Below are 10000 nucleotides of genomic sequence, written 5' to 3' on the forward strand. Positions count from 1 at the left end.
GAAAAAGATGAATAAAAGAAGAATAGAAATAGGCCTTCTTCTAAGAATTGAAAGGGAGATTAACAAATGAAAAAAAAGGAAAATATGAAACATATTGGCAGAATGATATGAGAGGAATTCACCCTAGAATTAATAATGAAGATAATGATATAGAGGTAAGGGACGAAAATAGTGAATATTTAGCTGACATAGATATCAATGAAGCTGTATTGTGCAGGCTAGCTAATGAAATTAAAAACTGGAGCTGCTGCAGGTCCTGATTGGTGTCCCTGCTATTTTGTTAAAGCAATTAGTTTCATTCTATCGCAAAGCCACTTGCAATATTATTAAGACAAAGTGTAGATAGAGGCAAGATTTATGATGAGCACAAATTAGCATTATTATTCCCCTTAGAGGCAAGTAATTATAGGCCTGTGAGTCTAACATCACATATTATGAAAGTGTATGAAAGGGTAATGAAGAAAAATATTATGAAACATTTAATAAAAAATAATTTTTTTAATATAGGACAACATGGTTTCATACCCGGAAAAAGTACACAAACCCAACTGTTAGTCCACCATGAGAACATATACAAAAATATGAAAAGCGGAAATGAAACATATGTGGTTTATCTAGACTTTGCAAAAGCTTTTGACAAGGTAGACCATAATATATTAGCGAAGAAAATTAGAAAACATAATATAGTGGATAAAGTAGGAAGATGGTTAAAAGAATTTTTACACAACAGAAAACAGATAGTTGTTGCAAACGATGAGAAATCGGACGAAGCTAAAGTAACAACCGGTGTGCCACAAGGTACGGTGTTAGCTGCATTACTGTTTGTTATTATGATTGCAGACATAGACAGCAATGTTAAGGACTCGGTAGTGAGTAGTTTCGCCGATGACACAAGAATAAGTAGAAAAATTACTTGTAATGAAGATAGGAATGCGCTACAAAGAGACCTTAACAAAGTATATGATGGGCAGAGGTAAATAGGGATGGTATTTAACTCTGATAAATTTGAATCAATAAATTATGGAGACAGAGAAGGAAAGCTATATGCATATAGGGGACCTATAATGAGACAATCACAGATAAGGAAGCAGTTAAAGAACCTTGGTGTGATGATGAATAGGAACATGTTTATGCAATGATCAAATAGCAATTCTATTGGCAAAATGTAAAGCAAAAATGGGAATGTTGTTATGGCACTTCAAAAAACAAGAAAAGCTGAACACATGATATGCTTTATAAAAACATATGTTCATAGTCCCACTTGAATATTGCAATGTGATATGGTACCCACCACTATCAAAAGGATATTGCACAAATAGAGAGTGTACAAAGGTCCTTTACAGCTAGAATAAAAGTTAAGGACCTTGACTACTGGGAAAGACTACAATCCTTAAAATTATATATCTAGAAAGGAGAAGAGAACGCTACACGATAATTCAGGCATGGAAACAGATAGAAGGAATAGCCGGAAACATCATGGAGCTAAAAATATCAGAAAGAGCAAGCAGAGAGATTAATAGTGCCCAAAATAACTATCCAGGAAAAATAAGGAAAGCACACAGAACGTTAATCCACTACGCACAGCATCGATAATGCAGCGTCTATTAAATGCATTGCCAGCTCATCTGAGGAATATAGACCGGAGTGAGCGTAGATGTGTTTAGGAATAAGCTCGACAAATATCTAAGCTGCATCCCAGAACCATCCAAGATTGGAAGATGCAAATATACCGGAAGATGTACTAGCAAATTCTCTGGTAGACATTAGAGGTGCCTCACACTGAGGGACCGTGGGCAACCCGAACAAGATGTAAGGTCTGTAAGGTAAGGTCCCAAAACCCCTATCCTCCTTCTCTCTCACTTCCACTTCCTCTTACCTCTTACTCTCTCACACTCTCCCTTTCCTGTTTAGATAGCTGCTTCAGTTACATTGCCCAGCATTTTGACATTTTTATATACCACCACCTTTCACCCCCATTCCTATTGGGGCTGAACTTGGGAATAAATGTCTTCAGGAGTGTCTGTTCATCTCAGAAACCTCAAAAACTATGTATAAGATACTAAAATCTGTTGTGGTTATTATTACATGTCACCCCCTTCTCACCCCCTCTTCCTAACGGGGCTAAACTTGGAGCTGAAAGGTATCAGGAATGTCACTATTCATCTCGGCAACCTAGAAAACTATGGAATAGACTATTTTCTGTCGTTTTCAGTTATTTTTATGATTCACCCCATATAACCCCTTCTTCTAACACTTTCTACTGGGGCTGAACTTGGACTTGAAGGGCATTGGGAATGTGTCACTATTCATCTCAGTGACCTTGAAAACTATGAATTAGACACTAATATCTGCCATTTTCGATTTTTTACATTGCGCCCTTCCAACTCATACCCCACCTTCCTACCAGGGTGAATTTGGACTTGATGGGCATCCGGAATGTCACTATTCATCTCGGTAACCTTGAAAACTATGGATTAGACACCATATATGTCATTTTCAATTATTTTTGTTTCACCCCAATTTTTAGACACTATATCTGTCAGTATCAGTTTTTTTACGTTGCCCCCCTCCAACCCTTCTCACCCACCCACCTCTTACCAGGGCTGAATTTGGACTTGAAGGGCATCGGGCGTGTCAGTATTCATCTCGGCAACCTTGAAAACTACGGAGTAGACATATACTGTCCATTTTAGTTATTTTTTGTTTCACTCCTTTCCCATCTCCTTCCCACACGCCCCACGCCCATTATGTCTTTTTATTCCCACAGTGTTCTTTTCCAGATGGAAAGTCATATGTATATGTAGTATATATATATATATATATATATATATATATAATATATATATATATTATACACTTGTTATTTATAGTTCTTTATTACAGCAACTTTAATTTCATTTGGTGCGAGTATATTTCAAATTTGTCAACCAATCATTAGCTAAGGTGTAAAGTAAGTAAGCAATACAAGATAGATATTGGAAGAACAAGGGATACCTTGACTTATTTTTTTCACTTTACACATTAAAAACCTGAAAAACTGCGTCCTTTGTACGTCCTTTCTTCAAAGTTTTGCTTTGAAGATTAGACATTAGAAGAAAATATATATGCACTAAACTATTTCATTAAAAAGAAATACATAATTTAATATAAAAATAGTTTTCACATAAATTATGAGCCAGTTTGTGGTTACAGAAATGACATCAGAACTTGTGATTGACATTTACTTTGTTAGATTAAAGAAGACACGGTGGGAAGGTGGGACATTTTACTATTCTGTGGCAAGAAAACACCATTTAACCTTGCTCCTGTGTGCATTAAGAGAGTCGAGATTCTGTATAGTTTTTTTTCTTCTGAAGAGCAGTCTGATGTAAAGTTATAAACATATATATAAAAAACAATGCATACCCTCAACAGACATTCACTCAGTTTGTGTGAAAAAGCCTTGTTGAAGGAAGAAGGAAGCCAAGACGATTCAAAAGTAAACTGGATAAATTTTATAAGTGAAAGATGAAATGCAGGCCATATATAAATACATAAACGAGTTGATAAAACAGAACTATCAGGTTATATAAGAGATGCTGTGATGGTGGTTGAATTGTGATGTGGTTGGGGGGGGGGTAAATTTGTGATTAGAGGTAGTTAAGTTTAAATAGAGGATTAGGAAGCACATTAGTATAGAAAGGGGAATTTGATGCACGTTAATCAAGAAGCTCGACCAACTCACATTACTGATGTTGCTGACTGAGGTGTCTATTTTTCCAGTGTCGTTAATACAATTTAAATGATTTATTAAGGTGCAGAAAGTAAAATAGTTAAAAAGAAATTTATAAAAAGGTAAAGAGGAATTCCTTCACCAATATTTGTTTGCATAATGGATAAAAAAATCAATCGGCGAGTAACTTCTTTTCAAAAATAAAAGCCTTTTTAAACAAAAAAGTTCCGATACCTCCCTAGAAAAGAGAACAATAATGAAAATGTGGAAATGTGTATGCTGGTGATGATGGAATGTTCGTTTAATTATCATATTATTCTTACCAAAGCTACTGTGAAAATTTACGAATGTAAGTAATGGTGTTGTGAATCTCTATTAAAGATTAAATGATTTACATGTGCATCAATTTCATGCAGAGGTCGATATGATAAGAAGTTTAATACCACCTTATAGATAAACGTGAAGAATAAAAGAAATTAAGGAGAAACAAAAAACTTGGGAAAAATTTATGAAAGAAAGGAAACGGAAGTAAAAGAATATTAATTACAGACGTCAAAAATACAAATCTCTCTCTCTCTCTCTCTCTCTCTCTCTCTCTCTCTCTCTCTCTCTCTCTCTCTCTCTCTCTCTTAAGAATTATAAACTTAAAACAATCAATATTCTGAGGGCCAAGCCTCAAACAACTTACAAATTATAAGATTGGGTGCAGTCTTAGAAAATATATCACAAATAGTTACTTAGCAATCGGTTATTTGGGCCAACGCAAAGAACATTTTGATCGAAGATAAACCATATACGAACGAAATTGCCTTACTGACTTAAAAAAAAAAGTACAGCCGAGATGTCTATCACACTTTCTGCAAATAAAAACACAGAATTTTAACTGGTAATTTTCGGATTTATTGAATTTATGTTCTCAGACAGAAAAGTGTTTTTTTTTTAATTGATATATTATTGGTATCATGCCTTACAAAGTCTAAATAATTGTCCACGCAGGGATGATCAAACATATTATACCGTTAAACGGAGGATAATAAATAAACCGTAAACATGTTTGGAGAGAGCAACTGTGTAATGGCTTATCACATTGCATAGAAGTAATCTTAATTCCGATTATTTTTACCAAGGTCATCATTCAATTCCAGTAGTGTATTAGATTTCTTGCATGCATATCGCTATGGTATGTTGCGTCAGTAAGAGCACATTATATTGGCGAAATATCTCACTGAGAAAAGCTATTACTGGAAAGAAAAGATCGCATTGTTATTACTGTACAAGGATCCACTAGGTTACAACGCACGTCGATAATTGGCTGTTATTACTTAACCAAAATTGCTACGGGCACGGGTATGATAATTATGCAAAGAAACATGCCCTCACCACTAAGCTGGGGATCATTAAAGGATTTCTTTTTATATATATATATTATAGCCAAGGACGAAATAAAAAGAAGAATATTGTATTGTTCGTGAGAGTACGAAGAAGCAAGAATACGACATAAAATTGGTCATGGAGAATTTAATTAATGATTTAAAAAACTGTTGAATGACTTGAACATGTGATACATAACTCAGAAATATATAGCCGAAAGAATAAACACATATAAGAACATGGACAAGTTGTGGTGTTTAAGACGTAAAAAAAACGATAAAAATCCCATTCAAACCTTCACATTTCAAGAAAACTTAAATGAATATATATCACATAATTTTTATGAAAATGAAGTCTTTCGCCCTCTTTCATTCGCAGTCTTCTAATTCGCCCAGTTATCATTTAACTACGACATGAAAAAACAAGAGGTTCTCCAGTAGTTTGTACTACATTATCTTTATTTTGAATGTATTCACGTTTTCTTTCTCTCTCCCTCTCTCTCATTATCTATCCGCATAGCGATTTTATTTGACGGTGTCTACTTTTTACGCCATCTCTTGTAACCCAGTCATTGATCTTTTGTATGTTTTGATTTGGAGGTAACTTTAGTTTTTATGTTCACCTTTTAAAATTGTATATTATGTATTTTAAAGTGTTGTCATTCATTGCTGTTTTGATATTTTTAGCTACAGTCAATCAGTATAGTTTTCTTCCTGTTTTCTTCTTATTTTTTGTATCATTCTGTAGATAAGTGACCCTGTAACATAGGTTTTTATGTTCCCTTTGCTATAATATGTATTTTAAAGTGTTGTCATTTATAGCTGTTTTGATATCTTTTTTAGATATAGTCAATCATTATAGTTATCTTACTGTTTTCACTTTATTAATGTATCATTGTGTAGATAAGTGACCCTAATGATGGGAAAAGCTATGTAGTATTTCCCGAATGTTCGGCTGCGCCTCTGTTTTATTCTTAGATAAAATAATAACGTCTGCAATAATACCACGTCTTCTGGCTATCTTGTTCCTCTTCAATGAAGCTTTCCTTACCAATTTGTGATGGTTGAGACGATAACAAGAATATCGCTCTGTTGTTCAGTAGGGCAATTCAGTCGTGCAAAGTTGCGACTCTTTTGATACTGAACTTGGTGAGTAAGCCCAGAAACTACTATGTTGTTGTTGTTGTTGTTGCTGGGGGTCAGGAAAGGTCTATGGAAGAACCTAAAAAGGTCTGAAAATGGTGCTAGGCGTTGAGTTAAAGATACAGGAATTTTAGGGTAGGGTATATTCGGTTTATTTATTAGAATGAAAATGTAAAGAATAAATAATGTGCATGTTAAACAATACAGAAAAATTATTTCTATTAAAATAAAGCGTATTTATCTTAATTTTCGTTGGTGAAACAAGGCTATATTTGACCTTACATTTTAGCACATTTTAATATACATAAAAAGTTTGGAATAAAATGTATACAACTTATGTAAGGGGAAAATCTTGTCCAGTCCTGAGTAAGCTGGAGGTCGGATGGCGCCTTGTTAGGGTTACGTCCGGTCGACTTAAATGCAAGCCATTCGAATAACCTATGACATCGAAGGCTCTTACTTGAAACTAAGTAGACAGTCACCCTGCAAATATTAACCGACAATCTTTGTCCTTAGATAACTGTTGCATCAAAAGGCACGTCTGGCATCCACCAAAACAAGACTGAGTGTAAAGATGCTAAAGTTACAACACATTGTCACACAAGCAAATGCCGCACCGATATCATAAATCAGTGTTTCTTCTGTGAGAAAAACTAACGATGTTCAAATAAATCAGGGCAGCTGCTGAAGACTTCATTCATGTTTAGCTGGGTCATCCGTCAAAAGTTAGAAGTGACTGATATGTATGTACAGCCTTCATATTGTTACATTTTCTGTTATCGATCTGTCTATTATTAGATAATTGTGAGCAAATACTGATATTGTGCTATAATATTTTTTGTTTTTTATTAACACCCTTTTCATAATGTCTTGATCATAGCAAATGGATGCATATCATACGCGCATCATAGCTGTAAACTTGGCTCTAACGACTCATAAGAAATACATCTGTTTTAGTTTTCTGTAAAATAAAACTATTGAGATGGTTTTGTCTGTCCGTCTGCACCTTTACTGTCCGCCCTCAGATCTAAAAAACTACTGAGGCTAGAGAGCTGCAGATAGGTATGTTGATCATCCACCCTCCAATCATCCAACAGACCAAATGCTCAGTAGCTTTTATTTTATTATGGTTAAAGTTTATTCATGATCGTGCATCTGGCACTGCTTAGAGTGTACCAACAATACGCCAAAACCGAGTTGTGGCTGATTTTTTCATGAACCATAGCTGAGAGTTTCATAACAGCATTTAAATTAAAGCTGTACAGAAACTCCATTTGTTGTTACGTGTCTGATTAATGCTCATTAATATTACGGTCTAAATAAAAGTCTACTATCGTTTAACCTTAAACGCCGAGAGCGGTAAATAAAAAATGACTCCCGTATTGCCGGAGGGGTTTGAGAGTGAGCGCGTAAGCGGAAAAAAAAAATATTTTTTTCAAAAAATCACAGCGCGCTTAGTTTTCAAGATTAAGAGTTCATTTTTGGCTCCTTTTTTTGTCATTGCTTGAAGTTTAGTATGCAACCATCAGAAATGAAAAAATTATCATTATCATATATAAATAATGCGATATATGATAGCGCAAAAACGAAATTTCATATATAATTGTATTCAAATCGCGCTGTGCGCAAAACAGTTGAAGGTAACAAGTTACTTTTTTTTTTCGTTGTAATGTGCACTAAATTGCGATCATTTTGATATATAACACTAGCAAAACGATAAAAGCAACCACAGATATTATCACAAAATAATGCATGAATTCGTAACGCGCTTACGTAAACACATATTTTTTCAAAAATTCACCATAAATCTAAATATTGTCCTAGAGACGTTCCAATATGTTTCAGAATGAAGACAAATGATTGAATATTACTATACTGTAAGAATATTAGCTTACAAATGCAGTTTTCGACCATATCTGACGAGCTAAAGTTGACCGAATGTCGAATTTTTATATATATATTTATTTATGCAATTATTTATTTCGGAAATAAGAAAAGCTACAACTTTCAAATATTTTTCGTTTTATTCTACATGAAATTGCGCACATTTTCATATATAAAACTCTATGAAATGCCTAATATGAAACGGAGCAAATATTCCGAGAATGGGACTTACGCATTTCGGAGATTTGTGGTGGAGAATCCGCGCGCGGAGGGAAGGAAAGTTTTTTTTAAAAATTCACCATAAATTTAAATATTGTGCTAGAGACTTCGAATATGTTTCACGATGAAGATAAATGACTGAATATTACTAGACTGTAAGAGTTTTATCTTACAATTGCGTTTTTCGACCATTTCGGTAGAGTCAAATTTGACCGAACGTGGTTTTTTTTCTATTTATCGTGATTTATATGCAAATATTTCGAAAATGAGAATAGCTACAACCTTCAACTATTTATTGTTGTATTATACATGAAATTGCGCACATTTTCATATATAAAACGTTATGTAACGGCTAATTTAAAATGGTGCAAACATTACCACAATCGCACGTATGATTTTTTCGGAAGAGTTACGCGCGGACGTAAAGAAAATGTTATTTTTTTCATAAATTCACCATAAATCGAAATATTGTGCTAGAGACTTCCAATTTGTTGCAAAATGAAGGTAAATGCTTGAATATTACTAGAATATAGGCGTTTTAGCTTACAATTGCGTTTTTCGACCATTTCGGTAGAGTCAAAATTGACCGAAGGTTGAAAATTTGTCACTTATCATTTTTTATATGAAAATATTTCCAAATTGATAAAAGCTGCAACCATGGGTTGTTTTTAGTTGTATTGTGCATGAAATTGCGCACATTTTCATATATAAAACTTTATGTAACGGCTAATTTAAAATGGTGCAAACATTACCACAATCGCATGTATGATTATTTTCGGAAGAGTTTACCGCGCGGACGTAAGGAAAAAGTTTTTTTCATAAATTCACCATAAATCGAAATATTGTGCTAGAGACTTCCAATTAGTTGCAAAATTAAGATAAATGATTGAATATTACTAAAATATAAGATTTTTAGCTTACAATTGCGTTTTTCGACCATTTCGGTAGAGTCAAAGTTGACCGAAGGTTGAAATTTTGGCACTTATCGTTATTTATATGAAAATATCTTAAAACTGATAAAAGCTACAATCATGAGTATTTTTTTGTTGTATTCTACATAAAAATGCGCACATTTTCATATATAATACTCTATGTAACGGCTAATTTAAAATGGTACAAAAATTATGTCAAAGTGACGAAATAATTTTCAGAGATGTGTCACAGATACTTTTTAGTGCGGCAAGAAAGAAATTCGCGCCTGCGCGCCTGCGTAACGATTGTAAACAAAACAACACCTTGATCCGTGAACTCCCAGCATCCCCCAAGGCGCGTGATTCAAGAGTTTTCGGCTAGTAGGCCTAAAAGTATTTTTCCGCGAATTTTTAAAAAAACTTTTGTATGTCGACGTAAAATACGTCCAGTCGGCACCCGAGAGACAAAAAATGTCGACGTAAAATACGTCCAGTCGGCGTTTAAGGGTTAAGTTGTTTTATAGCGAAGCGACCTCATGTTTGTATCGAATATATTATTTAAGCTGGTCCACTGGTATGGTCGCTAGTGTCGTGACATGGCACTCAGATGTCGCGAGTTCGCGCCTCCCCCAAGACGATGAAAAAATCACTGGCTCTGCATCATGATCAGCTACTGTCGCAGTGTCGGGTCTGCGGTGAGAGGTTGGAACCAATATTCTTTGGAAGCTTGAATTTGGTGTGCTTGTTCCATGTGGTTCTTA

The sequence above is a fragment of the Macrobrachium nipponense genome, chromosome 2, assembly GCF_015104395.2.
Source record: "Macrobrachium nipponense isolate FS-2020 chromosome 2, ASM1510439v2, whole genome shotgun sequence".
NCBI lineage: Eukaryota > Metazoa > Arthropoda > Malacostraca > Decapoda > Palaemonidae > Macrobrachium > Macrobrachium nipponense.